This window comes from Gigantopelta aegis, chromosome 8 (genome assembly GCF_016097555.1).
Source record: "Gigantopelta aegis isolate Gae_Host chromosome 8, Gae_host_genome, whole genome shotgun sequence".
Taxonomy (NCBI): Eukaryota; Metazoa; Mollusca; class Gastropoda; order Neomphalida; family Peltospiridae; genus Gigantopelta; species Gigantopelta aegis.
The window spans coordinates 71,445,381-71,465,302 of NC_054706.1; the positions used below are offsets into that span (position 1 = coordinate 71,445,381).

Consider the following 19,922-nt stretch of genomic DNA (forward strand, 5'->3'; position numbering starts at 1 on the left):
CCATCCATCCATCCATCCAAACACCAATTCATCAATTCATTCATCTATCCATCCATCCATCCATCCATCCATCCATCCATCCATCCATCCATCCACCCATCCATCCATCCACCCATCCATCCACCTATCCACCAATCCACATCTAACTTGCAAATCTATGTAACTACCAATGCAATATACAAGTATATGACTACCAAGCGTATACCCGACTACCAAGCCTACTATATCTGGCTACCAAATCTATTTGACTACAAAAACTACACATATGACTACCACGCCTATCTGACAACCAAATTCGTATGACTACCAACCATGTGTGACTAGCAATCCTTCCCAACTAACAAGCCCATCAATTATCAAACCTAATTGACTAACAAACATGTCTGACTGCCATGTCTAAGCTTATCTTACTACCAAGGCTGTCTGACCACCAAGCCTGTCTGACTATCAAGCCTGTCTGACTACCAAGTATAAGTTTATCTGACTAGCAAATTTGTTTAACTAGGCTTGTTTGACTAGCATGTCTGTCTGACTACCAAGATTGTCCGACTGCCAAGACAGTTTCACTAGCAAACATCTCTGACTACCAAGACTCTCTGACTACCAAGACTGTCTGACTACCAAGACTGTCTGTTTCATATTTAAAGTTCTCTAACCATACACCTCGGTAAACCGTTCACAGTGGCTGAGACGACAAAAAAAAGGACCCGGCTTCTAGTAACAGCTCCACCTAATCTCCGACATCGCTTGACAAAATATTATTATTAGAGGGGCACAAAGACGTGTTAATCCTCGCCAGGCCTGTAATGTGTTGTATCACAATCACAACACGTCGTGGTAGTCGCAACGTGGCGAACTCGCAGTTGAAAGGACGGCGATTAGTAGGATCAGCCGTACAGGAGAGGCTGCAACTGGTGGCGTTATTTCTCGATATTACAGTTCACGGAAGAAAAAAAGTTCATTACAATTCGTGACACAGAAACCAGACAAGGAAATAAGAAGGAAACATCCAGTTATAGATTAATGTAGTTTATACCGGTTGCTTAGTCTTAATAATACACGTTATTCGAAGTTAACCTTTAGATCACACGTTTTGGGGTTTTGTTTCACAAGTCATAATATGCTAATATGAAATAGATTTTTGTTTTTACACAGCTATGAAGTTTTGGTATTGTCTGAAATTATTACATTTGCAGCAAATCAACTGCTTTCATTGACCCTTAAACATTATTTCTTTTTAAAAAATAGTTGTATGTGTTTAATCAACATATTTAGTATCTGCATTGCACGTGCATAAAATTTTCTTTTCATTTTGTTCTAGCTGATTCAAATAAACATATATATTAATGTTCTTTATTATTTAATCTATTAGGATCTCTATTTCTATTACACGTTTAAAGGTTTATGTTTTATGTTGTCTTGTTGCTTTAAAAAAAAATGCTATATAAATATGTTCGACTTCTGTTCACATTGTTTAATATTATTACAATTATTAATAGGTTTATATGGTAAATTTTGGTGTTAAAACCTGGTTATTTATGATCAGTCCTAAAAATTAATTCAATCTTACGTAGAAAGAAAGGCCTAGCCTATTTTTTCTCCCATATATCATTATTATTATTATTATTATTATTATTCGATTTAAAAAACAAAGTCCATATGTAGGTGAAACAGAAAAATATTTGTGGACCCTTATAGGTGGATATAGTAAAAAATAAAATAAAATAAATAAATAATCAAAAAGCCGACCTACCCTACCTATTTGTTTCGAAAAGATACAATATTTTAGGCCTCGGTTATTTTACCGGTTTTTATTTATTTAAATTTACAAGTCTTTGCCTAAATCCAAATTTGAATACATTGTACATTCCAGGTAAAACATTGCTCTTATTGTTTATTCATATCAAGATCTTCAATATTTAACGTAATCGCAATGAAAATAAATGTATGTAAAAATGTATTTGAAAAACTTGTAAAGGTATATAATATTAAATGTTTACACACTTTGTGTATAAGAAATGACATGGGACCTGGAAATAATTAAACTTGCCTTTTTATTATTAATAAAAAATATATGTTCAAAAATTTATATTAAAACTCAGAACTTAAATACAACAGAAAGGTTCAGTTTACAATATAAATGTGTGACAAAATAAACTTAATATGATTGTAAATCTGTATTTTAATTTTTTAAAACAAAACCTTATTTATAAACCTGTAATGTATTTAATTCGTTCATATACAAGATGGGAAACAGTTTGTATAATGTATATTTTTGTTATGCTATTTAAGTTTGTTATGTCTCTTTCCCTGGATTAACTTTGCTCTGCAAACCAAAATACTGACACCGTGGAAACATTCCATGCATTGGAGCGATCATCTGATAGGTGTCTATTTCACACAGTGACCACTGGTAACGTTCGAAAGGTCAATCACGTGGCTAGACGGGACTCCTGGCTATTATTGCGGTTAATTGAGGCAGAACGCGGTTCATTGCTGGATAATTTTCCTAACGTCAACGGGAGGATGTTTAACTGCCGGAAGGGGCTCGTGATTCGGCGGGAGGGCATTCAACTGCCAGAATGGACTGCTATGTAAATTAGACCTGGTGGCCTTCACATTAACTTGAAACTTGAAACATTAAAGTATCACTCTGGCAAAATAAATATTTATTTTTGAACATGACATTTAACGGATGTTGAAATTAGTCATAGGAAGTTGTTCGCATCAGTTATGTTAGCCAGAGTACATACACAATATGAGCACAAATCGGATCTCTACATACGAGTGAGCTCAACGGATATAGATGAACTTGTATTTGACATAAGATCATTATTTACATGTAAAGTTGTAATGAAACCTTAAACACGATTTTGCATCAAACTTCAGTGATACGGTTTATGAGATGTCATCTAAGTAAATCTAATATAGCAGCAACATCCTAATTTAAAAACAAAACAACGTAAATAATGGAAATACGTTTTCATTTGGAAACTTAATTGGTTTGATATTAATGTATTTCGTTCATTATAAAAATATATCTATATCGTTCACTTGTGAACTTGATTTAATGAAATGAAAAAAGGAGATTTTATTCAAACGAATAATAATGACATGGCAAGAGAAATGTTTTTCCACTGAATAATTGTGTGTACAAACCATTCACCTCAATATTCTTTACAATACCTATACATTTATATAGTATATAATTATAGAAATTTAGCCGTCAAAACTGCAATAAAATTATTCGTGTTTGTAACAGATATGGCATATACATCTATCTATAATGCAATATAAAACGGTATAATAGTCTATTCTTTATTATCATTTGGATATAACATATTGATTAGTCTGTTTCTATTTTAAGCAGTAAACAGGCATAAAACTATCATAAAAACTAATAACACAAATGTATGTTGCTAAACATAACTTTTGGGCATGCATTTGATCATTAATTTTCAATAGACAAGTATAATGAATATAAAAAAGAAATAAATGTAGTATTGTTTTCTCAGCAAAAATAAAAAGGAAACTTGTTTTCTTTTTTTAATTTAAAATAATTATGACTTCAAATGACAACAGCAATAATTGTAAATTTAATTTAATTATTTAAAATCTACATTCATTTCTTAATTCGAAAATATATGTATTTAAACACGCAGTTGCGAAAGTTTAGCTGCACGAGCCATTAACAACCACGCCTTTGAGCCTCTTTCTGGATCTCCGCCATTTTCGCTCAATCAAACCGAAGCATTCCGCCCCCCCCCCCCCCCCACAGACAACTGTTTAAAATAACACATTTTAACCCAAATAAAGAAAGTATTTATATCTCTAAAAGAATGTCTAAGAAGAAAAAGAATCAAGGATTTGTTTTCTTCCTGTAAATGTTTACGTAGGTCCGTCCATACATTCGAAAAGAATGTATTAAAATTAATGCTGATCAAATATTAGTATTAGTCACGCCCTTTCAGCCTCTTTGTGGAATTTAACGCATATTCACCAGCCCATTGAAACACAGGTGAAAGTTAAGAAGAATATAACAACCTCTTCTTCTTCTTTTTTTAATGAAAGAGAACATTTATTTTTCTTAGTTTATTAATAATGTTTCTCAATCTATATTATTATTAAGTCCTAAAAACTAATTAAATGATGTAAGGAAAAATACAACTACAGTTATGCAAGGTATTACTTGGGTTAAGCCTTTAAGCCTCTTTTTGAAAATGTGTAGACGTATCCCAGTCGAATCACGTGAAGGAAGTGTCTAACGGTTGTATAGAAAAGCAATTATTGTAAACGAAGAAGAAAATAATGCTTTCTATGCTTGAAGTCATTCCAAACACCGGCACTGTGATGAATATAAAATTTACAGACATTACAGGATTTATTTTATTACTAAATACTCAACTTAATTAAACGAATTCGAAATATTCGTTAAAACACAATAAACACCTACAAGGACGTTAAGTCCCTTAAGACCCCGCCTTTTAGCCTCTTTCTGAGCTAAGCCTCCCATTGAAACCGAGGCTTTATGCTCGTTTCTGTTTAAAATACGATATAAAACTAAATATTACATGTGAATCGAAAACTAAGAAAAATACGATTGAATTTTATCGATTATTACTTACCGTAATTCAGTAAATAAAATAAATTCGTTAGACAAAAAAGCTCTGATGAAATTCAACCTATTAACATTAACCACGCCTTTCAGCCTCTTTGTGGAGCTTAGCAGCCATTTTCACATCAAACCGAGGCTGTATTCGTTGCCGTTACTTTGAAGACGTTTTAGTAACGAAAGCACTACTAACGATCTTTAGTTAAAATTGATTTAAAATAAAATTAATATTATAAATACATCATTATATAGCTATATTAAACACATTACTTGTGTCATCATTTGATTATCTTGTAAGTGCTATTTATAAATAAAAATCTTATGCGATAAGTCACTTACCGCGATGTAATCAGTCATGTTTAACGACATCTGCTGAATTAATAATTGTTAACATTTCGTTTAAACCACGCAGAGACAACAACAACAACAAAAATATTTTTTTTAAATCTGAAGTATGGCCACGCCTACTGGTCTTAGTGTAGAAAACAAACTCGTCCAATCGGACAGGAGGCTGAAGTGAAATGGCAAAAAGACACGATCTCGAATTCCGGAATTCTATATCTTTGTTTAAAATATTTATTTCATTATTAACAACAAATTACATGCTGAAAACACACGTTGTATAAAATCGTATTTATCTTAAAACCAAATCGGTGATAGCACCACTGCCTGCACAATAGATTTTAGTTAGCCAATAGTACTGTATGTTGTTATATAAGAAGCAAATAAATAAATACTATGTGCAATGTCAGAAAAATGTTTTATATTGTGAAATTAGTAAACGAAAAAACCCCAAATCACAAGAAGACGAAAAAAACTAAACAAAAAACCCAACAAAAAACCCCCCAACAACAACAAACAACAACAAACCTACGACAACACCCCCTCCCCAACCCCCCCACCCAAAAATCCCCAACAACAACAAAATAAATAAATAAATCAAAGAGCAAAAGGATCCCCGCCCCCCAGAAAGAAAAGAGTTTGAAACAAATGTAACTCACCGAAAACTCACCACAAAAACATGAAGAATAGTCAATATTATGTTCAGTGTTAATTAAGAGCTATTTTATGCTTTTTATCTCATACGTATTTTTCTTTCTTTCTTTTTTCTTTCTTTCTTTCTTTCTTTCTTTCTTTTTGTTTATTTATAGCCAAGAATGCATATTAAACGCTACTGAAACCATAGCAACCAATAGCAATAGACTGGTATCGTAGTCAGTTGCTAAAACGTCTGTAAGTGGCTTCACTTAGCGGCTCCTTACAACTGCGAGTATGAGTGTCAAAAGGTGGTCAGAGACGCGAGGTATTGTTTGAAAACACTCCGGGTACCGGCAGCAGGTGAATAAAAACAAATACAACTCTGTCAACAACACTGACGCACATACAGACAGCCCCGGAACGTCGTCTGTCCTACTAAGTGTTGTTTAGTTACATTGGCTAAAATCAAAATTATAATACTTGTAATAACTTGTATTATTGGCTAAAATCAAAAACATAACAGCTTGTTTCATTGGCTAAAACCACAATTATGTGAATAATGATTAGTTTTATTGGCTAAAATCAAAATTATAATACTTGGAATAACTCGTAATATTAGTTAAAAAATAAAAAATAAAACAGCTTGTTTCATTGGCTAAAACAGCAATACTCTGAATAATGATTTGTTGTATTGGCTAAAATCAAAATTATAATACTTGTAACAACTTTTATTATTGGCTAAAGTCAAAATTATAACAGCTTGTTTCATTGGCTAAAACAACAATTCTGTGAATAGTAATTTGTTTTATTATATGAAATAAATATTATAATAATTTGTGTCACTGCCTAAAACCAAATTTTAATACGATTAGTGTATTACTAAAACTGTGTCAAGGAATGAATAATGTTAGTTTTTTTGTTCCATAATGAATTATCCATATACTGCTGGTTATTTACGTTAGTTTTGTAAAAAAAAAATTATAGTAAACTTATATGTGAATTTTCAGTCACTTATTTTATTATTTACTTTACTTTTAGGTTGATTTATATTGTAATCAAATCGATTTTAAATGTCTTAATATGTCATTATTAGTATTTGTACATGGAAAATAGTTTATGTTCAGATATATTGTGCCCAATTACTTTGTTTATCGATGCAATACTTACAATAACTAAACAAAATATTTTTAAAAGAAGAAAAGAGTATCTAACAAATAATATGGTGGCATCAAACCATATGTCAAAACAAGTTACATTTTAGTTTTATTTTGAAGTAAAATAGTACTATCTCTCGAGAATTACTTTTTATTGTAGGTTTATCTATATTTGTGTTATTCCTGGGCCATAAAATAATAATTAACGTGCTAACTGATAAGTGTGAATTAAATCTCATTGCCCTCCTGTATCACCCCTGTGTAAACTGGTCTTCAGCTTATCGCCTACTTGTTATGTTATCACAGTCGTGATTGGCTGCGAAGGTAACACGTCACACCAGCGGCTCTCGGCCTGGCAGATTTGAATTGAAATATTCTTAGCGCGTCTACGACCAAGTATGCTTATTGTTAATAACTATTGACTTCAATTGTAATTATTAGCGTGCAAGGTGCTTATTGCAATCAATTCTGTTTTTACACCCACGTTAAACGGCAAACCTACAATCACAAGTCAGATATGCTGGTAATTGATCAGCCGCATTTGTGCACGAGTACATATATTTTTTATAATTTAAAAACATCAGTTAAAATGTTAAAAATGTTGTTAATTATGTCTTACTGTTAGTAACATTGTGTAATTTTAAGTAGAAAAGTGACCATTTAATATTTATAAAACTAAAACCAAGTAAATACCCAACAAAACCAAACCACCCAATAACAGTTACATATAATTGTGTATTGTGTATTCTTTATTAGTTCCTAAAATATTTTAAAATAATTTCCTTTGTCAAGTATACAAAACGTACGTTTTTATTACAGGTATATATTCTCTTGTGACCTATTATTTATGACGACCAGTTATTTTTTATGAGTTCTCTAATTTCTTAATATAAAAATATTAAATAATTTCAATACACACTATAACATGGTGATCAGATCGAATTATTTAATAAAGCTGACACGACTGACTGTTGTATGTGTGCAAAGTGATGATAAACATTGATTATTTCATAGCAACAGATGATAGGAAATTTTATCTCATACACAACTGTCATCACATGGAATTTGATATTATCATAAACGTATCATTGAATGAAATAAATTTATTATAGTTTAAATATACAAATGTATTAATTTCGTTTAATAAATAGCATTAATGTCTTGTGAATCAATTAATAAATAACATTAACAGCTTACAACTTATTATTTTATCGTGAACAATATATATTACAATATGCTTGAGTACTAGTATTGTATTACGAAATTGTTATTGGAATTAAATAAAAGCTATCGTTATTAATTTAAAAAAATAAAATAAATCATTTGATGCAAGGCTATTCAACTAACATGAAACAATTACTAAATGCATTACTTAAGTGAATAATAATAATAATAATAATAATAAGTACTTTCATGTTTTTATTTTAAAATAATTTTGCACTAAATATTTTCTTTAAAAGTTTTTTTTTTAAATCTCAAGCCTTTTGCATAACACTCTAGTTGACATATTACTTTTTATGAAGCTTCACCAAGCCCATAACAATATAAATTGTGACCTATAATAGTGTCAAAAACCTAATAAAAACACCTATTATCTAGAAAGTGATGGGTCATGTTTTTGCATATATGACCTTGTGTGCTGAATTTTATTACAGACACGGTGTATAAACGAAACAACAAAATAAACAAGACAAAACGAAACAAAACAAGGTTGGGATGGACAATAGAAAAAAAAGTCCACTTCACCTTGTAAATTTCTCCCCTTGGCAATGAATTGATGTAGTTTTCACCTCAAAAGAAAAACCACACGACCCGTTCTAAGCAGCTGTGAACGTCCGACATACTAAATGCAATCAGAACGGCTGCCAATTCACGTCTGGTTAATCACCCAGCAATTACGTCGTCTGGTTCATCGATTAACAAAAATATGTATGTAGCGACGTCGACCTGGTTTTTTGTACAGCCTCACAAACCAAATGTTACCCACCCCGTGTAACATAATGCTGACAATTTTACCACATTTGTGTGATATTTATCGTCGCCATATTGGTTAAATAAATAAATAACTACAGGAGATAGACGATAATAGGAAAAACGACACTACTGCAAAGAATTTAACGAAATTTTGTAAATTACTGCTGCAATAATAACAAATAGTAATTAGTTTTTATGCATATATATTTGGTTATGTGTTGTGCTATAAGAAAAAGGTGAAAACTATTTGAAATTTACTAATACGAAGCAGACGTGAATAGTCCAAAATGGCGTCGCCTTGCTTACAAAGGTGTCGTCTTTTAACATTCAGTCTGGCAGTCGCACACACGAAAACGACTTTATTTGCCAACCTACAAGCAATCGGCGTATCTAAACACGACTGTAGATTTAAATTTGTGCAATAATTCTAGGCAAGGCTCTAAGCCGACTGGAATTTCGTTCATTACACAAACAAATCACATCAACCCATCATAAAAATGGCGGCGAGACGCCGTACTCTTTGTAGTGTTAATATGTCGTCTGGTTCCCGTGTTTTGGGACACTTTCGGTTAAAGCACAGTCCTAAAAGTCGTGTAATTCGTACACCTACACAAACGTTTTAAGTGATAAAAATATTAAACAACATGATATAAGTTCCAGTGACGTCAGTTTTATTTTAAAAATTAAATAATGAAATGGGTGTTGGTTTCATCTGTCGCAAAAGGTGATAACACGTTTTGTTTATATATGTATATATTTTTAAAACATATTTAAAAATGTGATTTCACCAAATTAATAATTTATTAGAAGGGTGATTATGGATTTATATCTATATTTTTTTTAACAGAAATTTAACACCGCCTGAAACATGGACATAGTCGATATTACACGTTCAACAAAGAGCTATAGAAATTGAACGAATTATGACAACATATAATTAGCACAGAACTATTTGGTATAAAATTACACACATCTAGTACCCATGCAATTATTTTTCATACTTTTGCTGTACTTCGATCAGCAGAAACAAAAATAAATGTTATAAATAAATTAGCGGTATACTCACAGAGGGCTGCGAAAGCCTGCGCTTGAAATTGACACGGAAATGTATAGAAATGTACATATTTTCACCGTTTTTCTCGTTTATCTCTTACGAATGCACATTTTGGATCCAGAAAAGACTTTCTATGTCCTAATAGCGAGGCTAGATACTCGAAATGCGGCGGAGCAAGCAGCGGCGTTTTGCACTGATCCCAGTCTCAACATGGCTTTGTACAAAATGGCGACCGGGGGATTAACTCGTCTCCTGTTCACCAGTTATTACGCACTGTGAACGAACTTTTGCACGCTTGGCCAAAAACGTTGACGTATTAGCTTTATTCCTTGTGCCAAGACACAAACAAACAACGATACAGTAATAAGAAAAACATAAAAAAATAAATTCCGCGTCAAAAATGACGCGTATTTGTTAATAATTAACATTTCACCTTTCGATTGGATGATAATCTAACGGGGATGAATTTTCACGCGAAAGGGTGAAGGGTTTCTGAGACAAATAATATTACACAATTTAAACGAGGGCCGAGTCTTTTTATCAGGTGGAGAAAAGAAAAACGCGGAGAATATACCCCACAGCTTTCTGCTAACCGATAGCGCTTCTGGCGATATATACAAACACTAGCAGACGACCTAACTGCAATCAGAGAGGCGAGCAGACGCGAATTATGTAGATAGGCCAAACGGCGGGAAGGGAACGGGTAGGTTTTTAGCCGGTCGGGATGAGTGGACGGCGGGTCAAACTGCACAACACATCTTAAAGAGGTGGTTACTTAGCCGTCTACACTGCCTCGACAACTGAAAAACTTCGACTGTTATCTTCATAAACTCAATTTGCGTAAGTGGGAGGGTTTGATTAAAATTTGTCTGACATTTTGCAGCGTTTTCAAAGGCGCAAAGTGAGTCGAGTATAGATGCGATGAAGGAAAGATAATGGGAGCAAAATGGCGCTGGTATGGCCGAGAAGGCGACACGCCGGGTGTGTTAGGCGTTCATATTGGTTGACATTACACCCGGGGTGGAGACGCAGGGAGCGAAATGTGGTCGTTGAAACACCACAGACTCAATTAAGATAGCATTATTATCTTGATTGCACGCGTGCCCCAACGCTTTTACTATCACAAACAGCACACTTTAATCATATTCAACAGAACGTGGCAGCACACTGGCGATGCGTGTGTATTTGTGTGTGTGTATGTTTTATTTTAAAAAATTTAAATGTTTTTTTTAAAGGAAGGTGCAATTGGTGCAGGGGTGTAACATTCTCTTTGAGAATGGCCAATACAGCACAAATTGAAATTTTGAGTAAAAGTCAGTATCTATCTGTGATATTTGTATTTTTGCACAGTTCTTTACACTGTTTTTATTTAAATCTTGAATTTTTATATTGATGTTGATCATCACCTTATTTGTTTGCATTACCATAGTTTGACACCCAATAGCCGATGTATTTTTCGTGCTGGGGTGTCGTTAAACATTAATTCATTAATTCATTCATTCATTGTAACTGCCAAAACCAGCCTCGTTATTTAAAAAACAACAAACAAAAAAAACCCCGAACCCCCCCCCCCCCCCCCCCCCGAAAAACCCCGCAGATAAGATCATACATGTATGTATATGACTGAAATTTTTTGTACATATATAAATATTTTTATAAACACTTTTTATATACACTTGATTTTAGCACTATTTTTGTCTCTTTTTCCTTTAGGTATTCAGTATATTAATATTTTTTTATTTTTTATTGTTTAATTCTGTAAAGAGTAGTCTGCATATACTTTTACCGGTACATTTTGTATGATTATACTATGTTTATGTTGGATAAGACTCAAAAAAGATCATTTATCTCCATTTTATCATCGAAACAATAATCAAAAGCCTCCAAACAAACTTGGGTCAATATATTTTTATTATCGAATAGCAAATTAATATTTAATACGAAAATACTATAATATATGTTTTAAGCGCTTCTTTATTTCATTTATTTATTTACTACTTCCATCACTATGACTTTTGTTCTAATTTAATCTGATTGTAACTATGTTATAAATATACATTTATGACAAGAAAAGGCTTATTAAAATACACGATTCGTATCCCTATACTAATGCAAAAATGTATATTTTCGATAATCCTAAATTAATGTCATTGTTTTGAACGTTAACAATGATTAATCCTATATTTTTATACTACTTTATTACAACTTTTAATTATTAATCATAATTTTTTTAAACTGAATTATATATACATATATACAACGTTTTTATTATATAAGCTAAACGTCAAAACATGTGACATAAACTAATGTGAGAAACATTTTAGTCCCCGAAATGATTTACTCCAAAGATTTGCGATAATTACCCAGGGCAATATCTTCCACACAAGTAGGTCTTTGTGTTATTTACAATATAATTAGAGAAGATAAATTTCGCCGCGTAATGAAAACAAAAAGACTATGACGGGAAGAGCGGCCCTCGACACTTGACGGTGGAGCTTAAACCGCGAAGATTGGTTTATGTTTCTCCAGGGACACATATATCCTCCTGTCACCCCCCAAGGTACCCGCAGTCCGCTCTGAAGAAAGAACGTAAAAAGAAGAAGAAGAAAACCTACACATGGATTATTTATTAAGCAGTGTAAATCCAGGACCATTCACACGTTTCGCATAGTGGTCATGTTGATGGTTAATTATGTACACAACAAAACAGTGTAATAACATATAATTGTATAACAACTGTTCTGACAGCCTGTATGTATGTATGTCTGTATGTCTGTATGTCTGTGTCAGTGTGTCTGTATGTCTGTCTGTCTGTTTGCCTGTCTACCTGCTTGCCTATCTGTCCATCCTTCCGTCCACCTGTATGCCTGTCTGTTCATCCGTCCGTCTATATATCTGTCTTTCTGTCTTCCTATTTTCTAACCTGTCGGCATACCCAGTCGGAGTCAGTCCCGTAGGAACGATATCTGGAGGGGGGAGGAAGAGGGAGGGACACAACCTCTAGTGGGGAGGAGGGTACAAGCCACATGTTTACATTTATTTATATAGAGTTGGAACAAAAACCGTACATTTTCGTACTCGAGTGGGGTGTGTCTGTGCCATCCCGGCTTTCCCGGATCCTACGGGTCTGATACCTGCCAGTGTGAGGTGAAAACAGTAAACATTTTCGGGCATTAAATAAACAATAACACTCACAAAACCCCCCCAAAAAACCCCAAATTACAAATGATTATATAATGATTATATTCTAATTGTAAACTAAAATGTTATTGTTTTTCACGAACCAACTGAATCACTAATGTCTTATATTTAAAAAAAAGAAATAATAAGCTACAATCTAAGCGTAGACTTTTAAACAGGTAACTTAGCCTGTGCCACGTTCTACTGACGTCACTTTGCCGGTGTTATTGTCTATTTGATGCCGGAACCAGACTACAGAACATACTTACCACCAGTTTACAACTGTTTGTCTGCTATCCTCACCGCTTCTCTGCTTGTCTATCTCCACCTGCCTGCCCGCCTGCTTGCGTGTGTCTGTATGTCTGCATGCCTCTGACATACACGACTCAAACACACACATACAAATGTACACATTAGACTACACCACACATAATACACTCATACACTGATGAAAAGCGACGACAGCTAAATATGTATTTTCTATAAAGCTAATTTCCTTCTGTAAATTGTGCCTATAGTACAAGGCGTCTATCGGAATTTGTCCAATTCACTTCAGCGTTTTGTTAACTTAGTCCGTGTATTATTGCTGTAACAATGACTGCACGCAAACTATGACACATCCTTTTACATATAATCCTTTTTCAGTGCACTCTACACTGCATGTAACTTCGGGCTTAGCCCATGAAAAGTGACGTCATGACTTCTGCACTTGAGAGAAAAAGAAACCCGAAGCCAGTTTTGTTATTAAACAATGCAGCTTTAAGGAAGGTATCATTGAACTGTTGCAGAAGGACCAAGGACTTTAACCTGTAAACGAATATCCTTTTACACAAGCGATCATAGGATATTTAAAAGATTTACTCGTTTTGTTGGGTTATATCTCTCCCATCAAGATGCATTCACTGCACTAAGAAATACAAGTGAGGTATAATTCTTACGTGTTCCCCAGTTCTAACTATGGAAGTAAAGTTTGTTTTGTTTAATATTGATTTATTAATCATCGGCTATTGGATGTAAAACATTTGGTAATTTTTACATATAGTCTTAGAGAGGAAGCCCGCTACATTTGTTTTTATCAGTAGCAAGGGATCTTTTATATGCATCGTTCCACAGACAGGATAGCCCATACCATGGCTTTTGACATACGAGTCGTGGTGCACTGGCTGGAACGAGAAATAGCCCAATGGGTCCACCGACGGGGATCGATCCCAAACCAACCGCGCACCAAGCGAGTGCTTAACCACTGGCCTACTTGAAGCAATGAAAAAATGTATAATGGATGTGTTCTTAAGTGTTCTTTATTTTAAAACATTGAAATACACCATCTCAGCTTTCTGTGATTAACTCGTTCCTTATGAATAATATGCAAAGCCGTTTTATAAGTTTTCCATCGTTCTGACTACTTCTCCTCTTTTGATATGTATTACCGACAACCTTCTTTGCTCTTTGCACTTGCCCGATGCCGCATTTCTTAAGGATCTGTTAGCGCTCAAGTCCAATCGACTACCACACACACATCGTGCTAAATGCTGCGTATAAAGATGAATTCCATTAATATAACCATAATGGCGGTTGCCATATTTGTAACTTAGCACAGGAGTGGCTATTTACACGGCAGCCGGGTGTATAGAATCGGTTAATAAAGGCTGGCTAGCTACACGGCGGTCACATTTGTGGGAGGGAAGCTAAGTGTAAGGTCATCACACCCCATCTAAACCTTCCCGTGTTTAGCATGGATTACATCTAGTACTATAATATAGGTTTTTTTTGTTGAACGACACCACTAGAGCACATTGATTATTGGATGTCGAACATATGGTCATTCTGACAGTCTTAGAGATGAAACCCCTAAATTTTTTCATTATTAGCAAGGGATCTTTTATATACATCATCCCACAGACATGATAGTACATACCACTGCCTCTGATATGCCAGTCGTGGTGCACTAGCTGGAACGAGAAGTAACCCAACGGGCCAACCTACTGGGATCGATCCCAGACCGAGCGCGCATCAAGCGAGCGCTTTACCACTGGGCTACATCCCGCCCCTATATTATATTTCGACAGGGCGACAGATATAGCTCAGTGGGTAGAGCTCTCACACGATGTGCTCTGGACATCCATTTGGTGGATCCCTTCTTTGATTGTTTTTTCTCTCCCGTTCCAACCAATGCCCCACAACTTGTATATCAAAGGTCGTGTTTCTGATATGCATAATATGAAAGATCCTTTGCTGATAATGGAAAAACATAGCGGGTTTTCTCTAACACTATATTTCAGAATTATCCAACGTTTGACATCAATAGCCTATGATTAATATAGGAATGTGCTCCAATGGTATAGTTAAACAAAACGAACTTTATCTTTCACTATAGTTTATCCAGGGCGTAACTAGTGGGGCAGTGGGGGTTGTTACCCACTAGAGAGAAAAGACAGAGTGACCTTTCTGTTTACCTCTAAACTTTTTGTGTTTTTTCCCACTCTTCTCTGGTTATTTTATTACGGCCCGCACTTTGCAGTATTACATGTACACAGCTGTTTGGTCTTCGTATAACTTCACAATATATAATCACAATCGTAGGAACCGCGTTGGCCGTAGAGAGGGGGTGGGTGGGGGTCTATGTCCCTCACTTGAGGACAACAATTTACGTTTGTTGTCCTATTCTATATTAATAAAGATGAAACAAAATTTGCTTGTTCCCCCACTAGAGACTGCGCGACGCCCCCCCCCCCAACTAAGTATTATCTCCCCCCACTTCAGATATAGTCCCTACAGACTGATACTTGTATGCGTAATTTCACAAAATTCGTTCTGAAATGACGAACGTTTGACCTTGTTCATTCTCGTATTGACAAAGTACATGCAGACTCTTGACCCCGACCTCCATCCACCCATAAAGACGACAACGCATACATGAATATAACAAAGAAAATATACCGCACTAATCGACTTCAAAATGTTTTAATTCAAACACTGTCATTTGAGTGTGCAGTTTGAAAATGTCACGAATCTTACAAACACTTGTTTTCGTCCCAATGAAAATGACGTCACTTCAACTTTTACCAAGTGTCTGAGTCGAGAGAGAGGCAAGCATGTCCGCAACAGTTTCTAGTGCACTTGTTGTTTTCGCACTGCCAAGTAAGGTACTAACAAGCACACTACACACGGACTCGTTTTAGACCTATTGATTATTTCGCTGGCTGAAGTAGGTATCACCAATAACTGCAATTAGCATGCGCTGTTGGAACAATCTGCATGTTGTTGGTAGGTGCGCAGTCGTAACTTTAGATTGACGCTGACTTGGTTCTTTTTCGCAGGCGTGGACGTGAAAGTACTAGCTGTATTAAACCTGTTATACACAGGTGAGGAATGCATATGAGATGTGTGAGCAGGACAGCGTGCTTGAACCTTATTTGAATATAAGTACGAATATATTTGAAAATGGAATGAAGTGTTCTGTAACGAACACACACACACACACACATACACACACACACACACACACACACACACACACACACACACACACACACACACACACATGCACACACCGCTCAGTAAGATATGTGGATCTGTAAGCACGCATAGATGCAACCCCTTCTCAAAATCCTAGATCCGCCCCTGTACTAGGAAGTTCATAATAGATTTCCTAACGGTTACAAAGAGCAAGCTAAACGTGTACATGTCTCCAACTCGCAAGATAATAAAACTATATATGACCACGACATATCGACATAAATGTTCATAATGAGATTATCAAAACCAGTGAAATAATCTGCTGGATACACTTCTTTTTCTAACAAGAAGGTTTTACTAACTGCTAACTCGCCACAGGTCAACGCTACTTACCAAACAGTATTATGCCCTAGGTTAACTATCTTAATGGTGCACATAAAAAGGCGTACAGATTAAGACAAATATTTTTTGTTGAAGATATTTTTATGTAAAACCACGTATATGCCAAGGCCGTACCCAACCTAAATAACAAGGGGCGGGGGGGGGGGGGGGGGGGGGGTCGTGGGTTGAACGGTAAAGAAAAGGACACAGCATTAATTATTATTGTTGTTGAGCTGTCTTTTCATTGATGTATTTAATGAAGGGACTTTCTCAATCTGCATTGTTTCACTTATACGTTTTAGGTTTCCAACAACAACGACAACATCAGTGTTTGAGCATAAATCGTGGGAGTGATGTCGTCGTGGTTAGGACAGTGGAATTAAAACAGATGTCCTGAGTTTGTCTCCCAATACCGACCAGGAATCACTGCGCATTCCTCACAGCACAGCAAGACAGCACAGGTAGCTGAGATGTGTGTCCAGGAAAGAGTGCTTAAACCTCAATTGAATACAGAACAGAACAGAACAGAATTTATTTACACTCTGGCCGTTCAGCAACGGCATAGGAGGGCTACATAATATAAAGGAACATATATATATATATATATATATATATATAATATATATATATATATATATATATATATATATATACATATATATATACATGAAAAATACAATAACGAAGATAATTTAAAATGGAATTAAACGTTCTGTGACGGGACATACTGCACTGCGATTAACGTGAAGGTCAAGGTCATGGTCAAGGTCATGACCTTATGGACTAGTCGTCAAACGAACGTCACATCTGATGACCTCATTTTATATATTATGGGCAAGTTGTCTTATTGAGCGTTATTGTTTATGGACCAAAACATAATTCAAAATATAGCCGATTCACACGGTTTGCGGATGATTTGTTTTTGTTCATACCCCGATGAACGTAAAGGAAATAACAGACAGTCCTTAACTAACCAATGCCCTGGAGAGATAGCCCAGATTACTGATGTGAGTTACAAGCGTACTTGAACATTAATTGCTCATAAGCTCGAAAACAATTAAACATGGAATGAAACACCATGTAACAAGCATGTAATGATTGGACAAACTGCAACAGGGTTAATGTCAGAGCTCAAGATCAAGATTTAAAGTGCTAATCAAAGCATGCTTTTTTTAAGCACGCCCATCGTGGACATAGGCCTATGCTCTAGCCTCGTCATCGCATGAGTCCAAACCAGAAAACCCCCACACCGCGGTTCACTTGTTTTAAAGATATAATTCCTAAACTGTAGGCGACACACATGTGTCCGTAACAGTCACGGCCATCAAACTGACGGAAAATACCGAACAAGACAGAAAATTAATTTTATAAGCGACGAGGAAGTCCATAATTAGTTTTGCACCGAGACTCCACGGGTTCACTTTGAAAAAATAACAAATTTTGAAACACTAGAATGTTTAATTGGTTCACGTGTCGAATGACTGTAGAAACAAATATTCAGAAATACAGTGGTTTGTTCCAGCTCCGCGAGCCACGTTACTAACAAATTTCATGCTAGCAGCTTGCTCATTCGCAAAACTCTAACGCGCGCTGACATGTGCCACCAAGCTTACTTACGATTATCCTGATTGGCTGATAAAGATGTCTGTCACGTGCTCATTTAACAGTCATCTAGCACTAATAACGTCATGCTTCCTGTTTTTTAAACAACAAAATCGCATTTGCAACTGCAAGAAACCGAATATATTTTGTTTAACTATGTTGTGTATACTTGGCAGTATTGTTGACACTTTATTTGTGTAAATTAAACAGATTTGCGATTTTATCTGTTGCGCCAAGCCTCGGCCGTTTCCGGAACCCTGCTGTTTCGGCAGTTTTGAGTTTCAACCGAAAGGACTCGGCACTTTCTCGCGTCGCTGTCTTGTCAAAACAAGAAATATGTTTTTGCTTGGATTGAAAATCTCGGGATTAGTGCACCACGGTGCCAATTTAGACATAGCACCGCGTCGACAGCTGCTTATCCGCTAAACCCCGTAAACGACGGAAAAATACATTTGCTGTGTCTACCGTCACTACTCTAGCAATTAGTAATCAACGCGTTCAAGGTCATTAATATATTTTAGTATAAAAATATTAATGATTGAAATAATTCAAGGTACAAATTAATACATAGTCAAACTTTGTTTCATGCTATAAATATGTTTGAACTATGTTTGAATGCAAATATGTCGAATCCTTGTCATTATCAATATTGACATATTCTAAAACCAAGTACAACGATTATAATATTGTTAAGATTATTGCATGATAGGGTAAACTGGATATACTTTTAAAACAATAACTTCCCTTTTGGAGGTAAAGGGATATTAAAAGGTAAACGTTTCTAAAAATGTAAAGCAAAAGATGCAGTTAAAAAATTGGAGAATCGTTTGCTATTTTTGGTATTTTATTAGCAAAAACTTCTCTTTATTTATACACACACTATTTTTATTTGTTACAATGCAGTCAGATCGGGTAAGGAAAGTTATACATTAAAATAATTTGATCTCTCTTGTATTCTCTACACAGTTGTTGAAGTTACGCACAAATTTCGTTTTACCGTAATACGTATGCGTATACGTATAAGAATACGCAATCCGTAACAATCAATTTCTATAAAAACAGGTTGGGACGAGAAACACGCCAATCAGTTGTATTGTATATATATGTTTGTAAACACCTCAATGTAACACCGTTTGGTTTTCTGAGTGAATAAAGTTCTGTTCTGTTGAATGGATCCATCGAGGTAGTTCGATCCTGCGACTCAAGCTCCTCAAAGGAGCGCTCAACCGATTGAGCTAAATCCCGCCCCTATTTATGCTGTGTATGAATATGTAGTTTCTGATTGTATAGACCATACCTACTAGTATATAAATACATCGGTGTGCATTTTCATGTTTCGCGGACTAAAGCGGTCTATTGGTGTATAGTTTTATTTCTGATTTTGCGAACTTAATCGCTTACATATCGGTGCGTATTTTCATGTTTCGCGGACTATATCTATATATGGGTGTGTATTTCTGGTTTTGCGAACTACTGGCTTTGTAAGACTATGTGTAGTTTGTGATTTCTGGGACTATGGACTATGCATCTC

At 35.1% G+C, this 19,922-nt stretch overlaps 1 long non-coding RNA gene across 1 annotated transcript in view; it reads right to left on the reverse strand.

Annotated features, from left to right (window-relative positions):
- The window catches only part of LOC121379454, a 54,521-nt gene extending 44,531 nt beyond the window's left edge, over positions 1 to 9,990 (reverse strand). Inside the window, exon 1 of the long non-coding RNA XR_005958847.1 lies at positions 9,785 to 9,990. This is a non-coding gene — a long non-coding RNA (uncharacterized LOC121379454). The remainder of the gene's footprint in view (positions 1 to 9,784) is intronic.
- Between the last annotated feature and the right edge of the window lie 9,932 nt (positions 9,991 to 19,922).